We start from the raw sequence: 15,482 nt of genomic DNA on the forward strand, positions 1-15,482 counted from the left end.
GTAGAAGTGTGTGTGTTTATGGGATAATTTTCATGTTGTGCAGGTTGAAAAACCAGAATGACTCATGTGCCCTACTTCTTCAGTTTGAGATGAGACTACAGCCTTGATTAAAGGGACTTTAGCAGTTCCTCTTCTCAACAATGGGTTAGTAGTACCCATCGTTTAAGCTGACACAACAATCTGCCACAGGCAGAATCCTGTCTTCTCTGCACCCATTCCAACAGATCACATCTTCTTAAAATGAGGTTTACAGACCTGTATGCATATATGTTGTGTGCAGACCTGTTTACAGACCTGTATGCATAATTAAACTTCAAGGTTAGGCTTTATCAGTTCCTTATACAACAGAATAATTACCCTTTATCACTGCTGGAAAAATTCCTATATTTAATTGACAAAACCCCATAAGCTGTCCTAGTAACCTCACTTCGCATTTGCACTCCTCAGAAATCACGTTATACTGTATAATTAACCCACCCAATTGGTTTGTTATTTTGGGATTTTTGCTGCCCTTATGCTAATCCTTGCATTTAGCAATGTTAAACTTCACTTGCCACTTTTCAGTCCATTCTTTTTTAAGTTTTGGTGCAGTAGCATATACTAATTACTGTCATTAATCACTAACAAACTTTTATATCGTCTGCCAGCTTAGACATTAAAACTAATATGCATTCAGTATCAGGTTTAATGTCTGATCAGTATCATTAGTAAATATCAAAAACAATAACACTACTCTGCATTTTTAAAAAAATTCCCTGATGTTTTTTCAGAACAGGGTGTTTCTGAATCATTATCTAATGCTTATTTTAAAAATGACTTCCATTTGTTTCCGTCATGTCAGGTTTCTTCAAAAATCATGAAAGAAAATTCGATTTTTCATAAATTTTTATTAATTTTGGCAGAATTCGTCATTGAAATTATAAAAAAATGCACTTTTATCAAACTTTTACGTTTTAATACACGCTGAAAATACAGGTAGTTCCCGACTTTACGAGTTAATTCGTTCCTAGCACGCGCTCGTAAAGCGGGAATATATTTCCTGAATACATAATGTTAAAAATAGGGGTTATTTTACAATGAAATTAGTTAGCTAATTAATTTGTTTAAACAATGTTTGATTTATCCAAAGAAATGAAAACGTAGCCTGTAAAATCAAGCGAATTATAATAATAAAGAAATTATTTTTGACTTACAAATGTTAAAGACTGTTTATTCTTCATCATCATTGACTAAATGCACACTCGCTGATCACTCATTATTGGCTCGGCACTCGTTCGCTTGTTGCACAAGTCGTCTTCTTCAGAAATGCTTCAAGAGATGTTTGTTTCCAAGATAATCTCTTTTCTTTATAAATTTCAATGGCATGCATAAGCATTTTTTAACGGAACGCACAAATTACAACTAACAAGATTTGCATGGAGTAAAAAGTTTACGAAGCTTAAAAAAAAGGAAGAAAGAGAAGATTCTGAATTTGTAATACAATTACAATATTGCAATACATTCAATAATACAACTCATGACATGAACTTAAGTGATTTGTTAAAAAAAAGTATGTGATAGAAAAAAAAGCAGAAATAACATTCCTGAGATCAGCATAAAAAAAGCTGAATTAAAAATAGCTATTAGTTTACAAACATTAAAAACCATTTAGAGTGGTGTATTGGACCTAGAACTGAAACCTTTCAACCTTACTGACTCAGCTTACTCAATCCATTCAAAGCCTGGGGGACTCAACTAAAAACATTTGTCCAGTGCCCATTGATAACTACTATCTGTCTTCAACCACTTTCCCCTAATGACACACTGCTCTGATTTGTATAGCAGTCTTTGTGGAACAGTATCAAAACATTTTCTGAATAAAAGTATGTGATGTTAAAATTATTTTTTGTATGCAGTTCTTCTGTTACTGAGTTATAGTACCTGATCAGATTGGTCAGCAAAATCGACCCTTCACAATCTATGCTATGACTGCAGTATTATTGTATTGCTGTATGATCCTGCATTATTATTGTATTGCTGTATGATCCTGCATTATTTCTTTAATCAGTGACTCCATATTTTCCCTGGAACAGAAGTCAAGTTTACAGGTCTGTAATTACTCACTTCATCTTTTGATTCTCCTTTTGTGAATTGGGCTACATTTTCACATCTCCGATCCATTGGAACCCCCTTGGAATCCAAGGATGCCGTCATAATTAAGGCTAAAAGTTGGTTTATCTTTTTTATTGCTTCTATATAATTGGAGAGATTCCATCTGCACCAGATGCCTTATTTACTTTTTGCTTAAGATATCCCTTCCACTTTCATCTCAGTTCTTACAATACCGTTTAGCTCCGAAGTTGAATTTGATATATTTCTGACATCCTCATTTTTAAAAATTTCTGCACTTGTGAATTGTAGTGCAGGATGTCAATTCCTTTGGTTAGCAACTGAAATGGATCATCAATGGATCATATCTAGTAGACCAATGAAATTCATCCATTTCTTTCTAGTGTTAACATAAATAAAGACAGATTTACTGTTTTTCTTTGCCTCTTCCAGAGACTTTGCCTAATCTGCCTTAGCCTGCTTAATCCTCTTAGTATTAATATCAGCTATATAGTGCAAGGAAGCCATAGGCTTTTTTGGCCTGTTCAAAAAACAGGCCAAAAAAATTGTAGATAAGAAATTATGCATTTCCCTCCTCACATAGGTAACAATCCAACTGACCTGTTAATTTCTTCAAACTGCCTGCAGAAGCAGCTTATTCCAGTAATCAACAAATCACTAGCTAAAAGAAAAACTCCCACAACCTAATCTCTTCCCCTATATTTGAATTTATGGCCCCTAGTTCTGGAATTCTTTATAACAGGGAAAATTTCGATTTCATTCATTTTACTAACACATCTCAGAGCCTTATAAACCTCAGTCAGGGCCCAAGGTGCCTGGTTCCCAATCTTTGTAGCCCATATAATCAAATTCTTTCCTCATTCAATCATCCTTCTGCCAATCTCACCATGCAAGTTCCCCATCTTTAGACTCTTTCAAGAAGCTCAGTGTCTGTTTTTTTAGATGAGATCTCCATACATGGAAACTATTCCAAATGTGATCTTACAATTGCCTTATACAGTGGGATTATGACCACCCTGTCTCTTCAGGATGTTCAATAGGACACCACATCACTAGGACACCACAGGCTTTACTGGCTGTTTTGCTTAGGGATAGGGAACCTCATATCTCCCCCATATCATAACTCCCAGAACCTATTCTTCTTCTTCTTCTTCTTCTGCTGTTTTTAATTCAACCCCACCAAGTGTAGAAGTTATTTTTGGGTTCCTACCCCCTAAGTGTACAGCCTTGCATTTTGATGGATAAAACAAGCTGCTACTTTTTTGACCATTCCTGAACCTATTCAAATCATCTTGAAGGAGTGCTGCTCCTTAATCTGTAGATTTTAACATCATGCCCTCTATCTCTTTGTCAATGTCATTTATGAAAATCAGAAACAACCATAGTCCAGGAACTGATCCTTAGGGGATCCCACTTCTGACGTTACATCAATCTGAAGAGAATCCATTAATCACAACTCACTGCTTTTTTGCCCTGAAGCCACTCATCTTAGAATCTTTCCAGTAATCCCAACATGTTCCAGATTATACAGTAGTAACTTCTCATCAGGGACTGAGTACAATGCATTGTTGTAATCCAAATAAACTGCATTGATATTGTTCCTTACATTCAGCTCATTAGTAACCATTTCAAATTAGTTTACTACTTTAGATAAACATAACTTTCCCTTAACAAAACCATGTTGTGTGTTCTTCAGAATGCCATTTCTATCTAAATGTCCTGGATTGCACTCTTAATCGTTGCCTTCAAGATTTTCCTTACCACTTAAGTCAAACTAAGTGGGCTATACTTATGGACTTCGCTCTTAGATCCACCTTTACATATTGGTGATACATTGGTACTTCTGAAATCCAAGGGAATCAGCCAAAGTGTAATTATGCCTTCATAATTAACCTCAGTGGTTCAATACACTGACTGCCTCCCTCAAAAATTACTGGGTATATGCCATTAATTCCAAGCACTTCACTTGCCTTTAAGCTTGAAAGTTTTTTTAAATCACTAATTTTATGTGTTAGCCTCTCCTCAGCATAGAAGGACTTTTGTCAGTAAGGACCAATGAGAAATATCTATTCAATTGATCAGTAACATAAACTGGGTTATCTAAGATTTTTCCACAGCCAGTACACAAGGGTCCAATCAGATTCATTTTATTCTTCTTTGTATTCACATACATAAGAAATCTCGTTCCTATCTTTGCTCTCTTAGTTAGTGCTTTCTCATACCTCACCCTTAGCCTTCCTAACCTTATCTGTGGTACTATTACAGATCAACTTGAAGTTGTTGTAAGCTACAGTACTTTTAATTGCCCTATAAATTTACCATGCTATCTTTTTCTGCTCAACTAAACTGGCCACATCTTTATCCATCCATCTTGGCATCCTCATTATGCTATATTTTCTTAATGGTATATATACATTCATGGTTTCTGCTATTATTGCTTTAAAGCCATATCATAATTCTAATGTATTTGTCCTCCTGCAGTCTGCCCAATTAATAGATGCCACGTTGTGCCTTAAACTGTCATATCCCACTTTTTTTTAAATTAAAGCCTTTAACTGTTGCAACATATTTCTTCACCTTCCATCTAATAACTGCACAATCACTACCTGCTTAAGGTTGCTCTACTGTAAGTCCTGTGATGTCATCTGATTCATGGGTAATGATGAGGTCTAAAATATTCTTAACTGTAGTATATTTTCTGACATGCTGGTACAAATAATAATCATCTAATTTATTTAAAAATTTTGTTCCCATGGTGGGCTTCCCTTCCACTTATTACAATCAATTAAGGGCAGATTGAAGTTACAAATAATCAGACATTCACACTTGCTTGCCCATTCCATCTGCATGTAGAGACTCTCATTATACATTTGCTTCAAACTAACTCACACCACACAGATTCTATGCTGGCAGGCATAACTTCTGACTCAGCAAAAGCCCTTTTTTACACTCAGATTGCTTTTGATAAGAAGAATGACCTGGCCACCATTTCTTTCTTCCCTATCTTTCTCAAATATATCGATCGTGTTAATGATATTGATGAAGGTATATCAGGCTTAATGTCCAAGTTTGCAGATGATAGAAAGGTTGGCAGGGTTGTTAATGATAGTAAAGACAGTATGCTACTGCAACAGGATCTAGAAAATTTGGGCAGATGGGCTGAGAATTGGCAACTGAAGTTTAACATTGACAAATGCAAAGTACTCCATATGGGTAGCAGTAACCCAAAAGAAACTACTAACTGTGTGGTACTACACTCGGGACGTGGAGAATTAAAAAGACCTGGGGGTAATTGTGCAGTTGGGTATAAAGTTCTCTGAGCAGTGCAGACAGGCTGCCAGAGCAGATCATGGAGCTTTGTCAATGATATATAGGAATTTTGCTAGCAGAGACAAGGACGTGATTATACCTTTGTATAAGGCAATGGTCAGGCCACATCTTGAGTACTGCGTACAACTGTGAAGGTCTCATTTTAGGAAGGATGTAGAGTTGCTAGAACGAGTACAGAAAAGGGCAGCAAGGTTGGTGAGAGGGACAAAGGAGTTCTCTTACTAGGAGAGGCTTAAATTCTGTAAGTTGTAGCATCTGGAGACTAGGCACCTGCAAAGTGATCTGATTGAGGTGTACAAGGCCTTGAATGGTTTGAGCAGGCTCAATGCTAATGGGATACTTCTACTTGCTGATATGTTTTTTTTTTTTTTTTAGGAGCATTAGCAACTAAGGCCATATTGCTCCGGGGATATGCGGTGGTCATTCCTTGATGTTTCTGCATCCTCCGTATTTGGTGGTCACGGGCTCAAACCCCTGTCTAATCAAGAAGCGTGTGCTACGCACTGCTGCTCTTGCTCACCTGGCTACAGAGGCACCCTTCCATCTGCTGAGATTAAGAACCTGAGGGGACATAGTTTCAAATTGAGGAAAGACAGTTGTAGAATAGATGTGCAGAAGTTTGCTTTTAACCAGTGGGTAGTTGACTGCTGGAACAGACTTCCATCTATTGTTGTGGAAGTTGATAGCTTAAATAAATTTAAGGCTGAACTAGACAAACATTTGGAGTGACCAAATGGGTGAAATGGGAAGGTTTTTTTTTTTTTTTTTGTCTGATGCTGTATAAGCTTGCTTTCTTGCATCATATACCTCAACTAATGCTTATGCTAAAATATTATACGTACCATACTGGAACTCGTCATCCTCAATTTCCAGGTGGCACTGCGCTTATGTTAGTCCTGTCATGTCAGCATTAGTTGTCCTAACTAGGAGTTCAAATTCACCATTTTATTAACACTCCTGACTGTAGACACAGTTGAGACTTAAGTATTCTTCTATAGTTTACTATACTGACACATCCCATGAAGTTATTTAAGCGTATTTCCTAGCTTTATCTTCCCACTCATTTGAAACGTTTCCATCAAAGAATATCTTGGCAACATCAGCTGTTGTGCCAGTAAACAAGAATTCTTGAGATGTGTGCAAGTATTATTTTGATTTTGTTAATTTCTGATCCCTCTATGATATGCCAAATTGCCATATACACCAAATTGTCTTATATCACCAAACTCATATACTGAATTTTTGCATACACCAATTGTTATGCACCGAATTGTTGCATACGCTGAACTATCATGCACTGAATTATTGCATGCAGAAAATTTTAATTCACCAAACTGTGATACAATGAATTGACATAATCCCCATAGAATGCATGCTGCAGACCAGCTATACAAGCGATGAACTCATGACTCACACCAGAAATGTCCACTGACATTTCCATCCGAGTCATGAAGTTCTTGGACAATATATCGAAAGTGGATCTTGTAACAACCATTATTTAAGTAACAACCTTGTAACAACCATTATTTAAGTAAAAACTTATTTAAGTATTAATGTAACAACCATTATTTAAGTATGGAGCGCCTCCAACCATGAGAGGTGGTCAGAATTGTGTGCATTGGTCTAATATTTCAACTCGGGTTATGAATTTTAATTAAAATTCTGCTGATACCAGTAATGCTCCATGGTGGCTGAGTTGGCAAAATCATCCCAGTGAATATCCCTCTCATGCTCAAAGGCACAATCTACGTTCTTACTCACTGATATAACATACCCCCACAATCCAGGCAAGTAATGCAATGAACACATTCACACAATGCAGTAGTAGAATAGTCGATTTTACTTTTGACAGTGTGAACTGCTATCTCCTGCCAGGGAGCTGCACACATCCAATACTTCAATGGTAAAACACTCTGGCAAGATGTTTAGAAATGCCCAGGTAGTGAAGAATGTAAGTGGTGGCAATGAATGAACCGTCCTGGTCATAGTGGGATATAGATCCACTACCATAAAGTTGAAACTTATCCAGAACACGAGAAAGGTAGCCACATTTGGACAGATCTGTCCTGATTCTGGAGCACTCAGCTTCTCTGTCTGAAGCATAGCCACAATGCAACCACGTATGCTATGAAGATGCCCTGGGGCATCTTCATAGATTTATAGTTAGTAAACTGAACTGAAGTAACTAAATGATGACCAGCACAACAAACCAAAACATCCAAGAATGGAAGAATGTTATTCACCTCCATTTCCACAGTAAATGAAATTTATGGGGACAAGAGTTAAGATATTGGAGGAGCAGCATCTCCAATCCCCGAGGAATAACTGAAAATACATCATCGTCAACGCATCTATGCCAGTGTCTGACGGGAACAGATAAACCTACAAATATGTCCTCTTCCAAAGCTTGTATAGTGATATTAGCTATGGGGCACTAACCAGGGAACCCATAGCAGTACTTTGGATCTGCCTATATGTGGAATCACCAAACACGATCTCATAACCAGGCAGACAAATGTTCAAGGCATGACCTATAACATCAGTACAAAGCAAAGATCTGTTCCCCAAGCATGAAATCCCTGTCCAACAATCACCTAACAAAATCAATCGCTGGCTGTATTGAAATAGATGTGAACAAGGAAATCATGTTGAATGAAACCATGATCTCACTCTTCAAAATACCAAAATCTCTAATAATTCCTAAGAAATGAGCACTGCTACCAACCATGTGATCTGTATTGTCAATAAGCAGTGTTAATAGACCAGCCAAGTGTATGGAGCGTTCATATGTCGGAGTGACAGAACAGGCAAATGCATTACTTGCTCCAATTGTGAGGTGTGTTATATTGGTGTGTTCACTGGCTAATTTTGCTGACTCAGCCATCATGGAGCATTATTGGTGCAAACAGCATTTTAATTACAATTCGTGACCCAAGTTTAAATATTAGACTGTGCTCATGATTCTCTTGCCATCTTTCACAGTTGGAGGCCCTCTATATAGCTGTGGTGGGTCCCACCATTGATCACAATGCTGGAACCTGCATACATCCTATTATGGAGGCCGTCATTTTACATTATGATGAGAGGTGGAAGGTTAACAACATGGCTAGCATATGCTACACCATTCCCATGAGTCTGACGGTTGAATATTTTGTTATTCCCCTTTTCATTTCTTTTCACTGCATGCAATCTACACCTGTTGTTGTTAATGTGTGCACAAGGCACACATTAACAACTCTGCATAATATAAGGACTTGTTATTGTGTGTACCTTGTTTAAGTCGATAAAGAGCTCATCACCTTGAAAGCTTCTTTGTGCTTGTTCTATCACTTTTATTTTTATGCATGTTTTATCACTTTTATTTTTATGCATGTTTTATCACTTTTATTTTCTTTATATTAATAGTTTATCTTTTATTATTTTTTGTATATTTATTGGCTGTATATAATTTCAGTTTTAATTTGTACATAGTGTATTTTTTAAATTTGCATCTGTGTACTTAATTCATTTTTAATAAACTTTACTTATTTTGACTGTTTTGTCGTTAGAAGCAATATTTATTTCATTACAAAATCTAAATTTACAATACATTACAGAATTTAAAACAACAAAGTATTGCAGAATTTAAACTGTTACCAAAACTTTAATTCCTCAAGTGAAATTAAAATTAAGCTACCAAAGTTACTGGAAAGAATTTAATTTAGCAGACATACTTTATAAAAGTTAAGAATTAAATTTACAAAATATTATAGACATTAAATTTACACAATATTACAGACATTAATTTCACAAAATTACTGAAAATAATTTCACAGAATTACTCAAATAAAATTTAAAAAATTACTGAAATAAAATTAAAAAATTAAACAAATTTTGAACAAAATTTTGCCTGCTGGACACCTGATCTTAAACCTCTTCGGTAAAGCCCTCGGAGCCAAATTAAAACACATCTGCTCTCTTCGACTGCCTATAGAGCTCACTCTCTGCAGACTGGTGTATACTTACTATAGATTTCTGTATCTCTCCTGATAATGTTTAAGCATCCCATACATTTTTCTTCTCTGCTATTAGTCTCATCAGTTCATCTGCCATTCATTCAGGTCTAGACCTTGAACAGCATCTCTTATTTGGTATAAAAGTACTTAGAATTTGCATCCGAAAACATTATCAGTTGGTCCCACTAATGATAATTTAAAGGCTGTCTGAGACCATTGTAGTCACCTTGACTGTAATTGTATCTTTAAGTAGATTCCACATCAACACATTGTGATACTGCTGAGTCTAGGAAAGTTTATCGCCAGCAATTTACCACCAGCAATTTACCGCTGTGTCAGTTTATTGCATTTTACAGTCTAGAAGCAATGAGATGTGTTTGGTCAAATCATAAAAAGTTATTTTTTATTTAAGTTTCTGCCTTAAGCTATGATTAGCATATTTTTGGAATTCTACGAACTATGAGGGATAGTACGGAAATAAAAAAAAAACACGTGTGGAAATATGTAATTTAATAGGTAGATTATGTATTTTAATAGTTACATGTATCACAAAAATGGCAAAAAAATCCATTATCTGAACAATATAACAGTTGGTTAATTTTAAACTAAACTAATTATAACATTATGTATGTCATAGTACACTGCAAAAATTCAAAATGAATGTTTATGCAATCTTCAGAATCAGTCACATTGGGATAATTAATTACTAAAAAACTGTAATATTTACAACACTGTATGTACATTATTAATAAGAAATATTATGCGCTATACCTCTTAGATAATCAACAATATCACCCCATTCATCGTATGCACTAACAAGCCTTTTAATTCGTTCATCACAATCATGATACTTATTTTTTTTGTTTCCCGGATCACTTCCACTTAAATATTGTTCAATGCGCATTTCGTTAATACTTGTTCTTTTTTAATGCAATCAATAAATTTACAAATGTTGGGATGATAAGCAGCAACTTGTTCCTCAAATCCTCTATGCCACTTTTCAACAGAATTATTCGTTCTTGGTTGGTAATCCTTCAAGAACAAGCTGGCATACATTCCACATTTCATGGGAATACTTTGGTGGTCGACGAAGATGTCGTCTGGTTGGGCATCCAATCCATGTATCCTCAAAATAATCAACAACTTCTTGCGATTCTGGAGGAAAAACACCATTTTCACACAAATGTTCAAAAACCACCGTCACAATTGGAGTGGGCACAAATGCAATTGCTGCCAAAATTCGCATCAGTTTCATAATGTTGTTTCAATCCATTATTCTGAATGGAATGAAAAATACATCGTGAAAAGTGGAAGAAACAACCCCGTTGCGAAGCGTCAGGAAAAACTCTTCTGCAAGCATTAATCTTTGCTGTCTCAAAATCTATGGTTATCGATTGTGGGGACATAGCCGGTTCCAATACTTTCAGCTGCTGTAGTAGAGATACATACGTTTCCTCAGACTTGTTAGGCAATAATGCATAAACTAATAGAAGTGATATTTTGTCCTTGAATCCATGTATCGTATACAGCTGATAAAAAAGTAAGGGAACAGTTTTGAAAGTCCCATCGGCATACCAGTGTTCACTTCGCGCTAACAACTGCAAATTTCTTTTCATACTGAAAATTAACATACGATTGTCCTCAGGTCCAGAATCAAATTGTAGAAACAATTCTCCATTGCATGATGTTTTATATTCTTCTGTAAAAACTATGTCTCTACGATGCATTGGAAGAACTGGGCCATCAAAATTTCGTCTTATATTTCGGATCGTTTGTTTCATTGTATCTACACTTGGAAGCTTAGAGGCTGCTGCTTGGTTACAGATTCTCGAAACATTTGAAATAATACTATGAAGTGTATTATTTGTTGTTTCTGCATAAGTTCGAATGGTATCAAGAAGCTGTGCTGCCTCAACTCCTGCTGCGTCTCCACAATGATTGTGCTCCTTACATGTTTTAACGATGGTGTTATATACCATAGTAATTTGAGCGGCACATTTGGTTTTTCGGTAATTTTGACACTTCCAATGAATTTTTGTTTCATTTTGCCTGTCTTTATAAAACAAATGTCCACTAAAACACAATTTTGGTTTTCCTTTTTCTGATTTCAAAAATTCCACCGACATGATGCATTCACAAACTCAAAAGGATGAAAAATAAACTCAAAATAAGAAAATGTTGTGATTGCAAGAGATTATAAATATATAAGTACCTCCCTAATCGGCATGCCCTACCCCCACTCCCCTAAAACATGCTACTTAAATTAAAAATAAATTTATATAAATTATATGTATTGCTGTGTGTGTATGTGTTGTTTGGTTTTTAGGAGCATTAGCAACTAAGGCCATATTGCGTGGAATCAAGATGGTATGCATGCTATACAAGAAAAGAACAGATCCAGAAACATTTTCAACAAAAATTCTACCATTAATAGACTCAAAGCCCACTAAATATGAAGGAAAACAAAGAAAGAATCCAGGATGAAATTTGTCTCCACCATCAACCAAGACAGATGCAAGACTCTTTGGGGAAAAAATTCAATCATTTAATGGAAAATACTTGGAAAGCCTAGCTTTGATATTAAATTGGAAAGGCCAAAAACATCCTCCCAACAGTAATGATCTTTTTCCAGCATATCAGCCTCCACTGCATATACTCTTAACTTTCAACAAATTAAAGCATGTTCTGAATGGCATAAAATCGATTTTCATACTTCTGATCGTCTCCCATACTACTAGCAGGCGCCTCCGTAGCCAGGTGGGAAGGAGCAGCAGTGTGTAGCACACGCTTCTTGATTAGACTGGGGTTCGAGCCCGTCATCACCAAATACGAGGATGCGGAAAGGTCAGGGAATGACCACCGCATATTCCTGGAGCAATATGGCCTTAGTTGCTAATGCTCCTAAAAATCAAAATAACTAACTAACTAACCATACTACTAGCCATTCATATCAGTTTAACTTATAGAATCCCTAAAGAAAACATCAAATAATGTTGCTGGACCAGATGAAATTATCGTGTTAAACAGCTAAATAAACAAGATAAGAATACCTTATTTACCTTGTACAGTTGGACAGTTTTGGAAAATACACCAATTCTTGGTGCATCTGTAGCCAGGTGGGCAGGAGCAGCAGTGCGTAGCACATGCTTCTTGATTAGACCGGGGTTCGAGCCCATGAGCCACCAAATACAGAGGATGCGGAAAGGTCAGGGAATGACCCACCGCATATGCCCAGAGCAATATGGCCTTAGTTGCTAATGCTCCTAAAACCCAAATAACAACACCAGTTCTTACATCATTCAATAGTGTTAGCCTTTCCATAGCCAAGCAAACATCACCTACTACCACATAACATTTGATATTAAATACAAACCAATTAAGCAAAATCATAGAAAAGATAGTAACAGTAATAGTATTTGCCATATAGTGCAAGATAGCCACATGCTTTTTCTGCACTGAAAAAGAAAAAAAAAAAAGTGTGCTCGCCAGTCACGTGTGGTATATGGTTTTATGTGAAACATAAAACCACATATCTTATGGTTATCTTAAATTATCTTAAATCTAAGATAATAGCCTAGTTAGCCATTCAAATGGCTACGATCGAATAGCAGCTGCAGGAAGTATCATTGTAGCAATACAGGGGAGGGAGACAGCTTCTGTCAGCCTCAACTACATGTGAGGGCAACTTGTTCCAGCTATCAATGACTCGATGACTAAAAGAAAACTTTATACAATCAAATCTAAAAATCAATCCCTATAATTTTAATTTATGACCCCAATTCAAGTAGTAGTAGTAATGGAGGCATGTGATGCAAAAAAGCAAGTGTATGAGCTTATGTAGCAACAGCCAAAAAAAAAAAAAACCCTAATTTCATTCATCCATTCCCTCTAAAAGTATCTCCAGTTCCTCCTTAAATTTATTTAAGCTATCAACTTCCAAAAAAAAAAAAAAAAAAAAAAATGGAAGTTTGTTCCAGCAGTTAACCACCTGCTGGCTAAAGGCAAATTTCTGCACATCTATTCTACAACTCTTCCTCAATTTGAATTTATGCCCCCTCAGGTTCGTAATCTGAGCAAGCAGAAGAATCCCATCAGAATTCAGAGTACTCAACCCATTCAAGGTCTTATACACCTCAATCAGATCACCTCGCTGGTGCCTAGTTTCCAGCTGCTGCAATTTGCAGAACTTAAACCTTTCTTAGTAAGAGGGCCCCATCATTCCTCTCACCAGTCTTGTTGCCCTTCTCTGTACACACTCAAGCAACTCAACATCCTTCCTAAAATGAGACCTCCAGACCTGTACACAGTACTCAAGGCATGGCCTGACCATTGGCTTATATAAAGGAATAATCACCTCCTTTTCTCTACTAGCAAAAATTCCTCTGTATATCATTGACAATACCCCATACCTGCTTTGGCATGCTGGCTGCATTGCTCAGAAAATTTTATATCTGATTGCACAATTACTCCCACATCTTTTTCATTTTCTTCCACCCTAAGTGTAGCATCACACAGTTGGTAAGTTTCTCTGGGATTACTTCTACCCATATGCAGTACTTTGCATTTGTCAATGTTAAACTTCAGTTGCCAATTCTCACCCCATCTGCCCAAATTTTCTAGAACCTGTTCCAGTAGCACACTGCCATTACTGTCATTAACAACCCTGCCAACCTTTGATATCATCTGCAAACTTCGACATTAAGCCTGATATACCTTCATCAATATCATTCATAAATATACAAAACAACACTGGCCCAGCACCAAATCCTAGGGGACTCCACTAATGACTTTAGTCCATGAAGTGTAGCATCCATTGATTACCACTCACTGTCTTCTCCCACTCAACCACCCTTTTATCCATTGTAGCAACTTACCCTTAATACCATAATACTCCAATTTGTACACTAGTCCTCTATGTGCAACAGTGTCAAAAGTTTTCCGGAAATCCAAGTATATGATATCAAAATTATTTTTTGCATCCAGTTCCATTGTAACCGCATCATAGTATCCTATCAAATTGTTCAGACGAGACTTTCCCTTAACAAACCCATTCTGTGTCTGAATTGTTACTGCAGTCTTGTCTAGATGATCCTGCAATGCATCTTTAACCAGTGATGCCATTATTTTCCCCTGAACAGAAGTTAAACTAACTGGTCTGTAATTACTTGTGTCACCATTAGATCCCCCCCCTTTGTACCTCTCTAGTCCGAGGGGAGTTCTGCTGAGTGCAAGGATGCTCTCATAATTATGGCTAAGGGTTTGCTTACTTCCTTTGCCGCCTCCTTTAATATACCTGGATAGATCTCATCTGCCCCAGGTGCCTTTCTTATGTTTAACTTCAACGATTTCTCCTTCACTTTGCTCTCATTTTCTGGAATTAGTAGACATTTCACAGAAAGATTTTTTTTTTTATATGAAACTACAAAGATACTTGTTGATATTAGACCTGAATTTCTGTAGATTGTAATTTTCAGGAAATACATGTGAATGAAGAGTGTTCCAGAAAGCAGAAGTTTGAAGGATTATATATTATGTGGAAGAATAAAATTGGTTAAGTGAGTTTAAAGTTGGACTATTATTAGTAGTATTAATAGTGGCAAATGATGCAATAAAGCAAGTTTATACAGTATCAACCAAAATATAAACAAATCAAATAAAATAAAATAAAAAATTTCACATTTCACCTATCCATCTAGTCCAGTAGTTTGTCTCCATTTTATTCAAACTGTTCACTTCCTCAACAACCGATGGAATCTTTTTCCAGCAATCAGCCACCAGTTGGCTGAAGACAACTTCTGCATATCTGTTCTGCAGCAATCCTTAAGTTTGAATTTATGCCCCCCTCATGTACATAGTCTAAGCAAGACAAAAAATCGCATGAGAATTGAGTTTGCTCAAGCCACTCGAAGCCTTAAACACCTCAATCATATCACCTTGTATAATGCCTAGTCTCCAAATACTGAAAATTACAGAAATAAAGCCTTCCTTGTTAAGAGCACCCCTTTGTTCCCCTCATCAATCTCGTTGCCCTTCTCTATACCTGTTCCA

At 36.5% G+C, this 15,482-nt stretch overlaps 1 protein-coding gene across 1 annotated transcript in view; it reads left to right on the top strand.

The window, feature by feature from the left end:
• The window catches only part of Neurl4 (neuralized E3 ubiquitin protein ligase 4), a 636,447-nt gene that overhangs the window by 404,197 nt on the left and 216,768 nt on the right, over positions 1-15,482 (top strand). The gene's annotated exons all lie outside the window — the stretch shown is intronic.

This window comes from Mastigoproctus giganteus, chromosome 3, assembly GCF_048544385.1.
Source record: "Mastigoproctus giganteus isolate SK-2022 chromosome 3, ASM4854438v1, whole genome shotgun sequence".
NCBI classification, from domain to species: Eukaryota; Metazoa; Arthropoda; class Arachnida; order Uropygi; family Thelyphonidae; genus Mastigoproctus; species Mastigoproctus giganteus.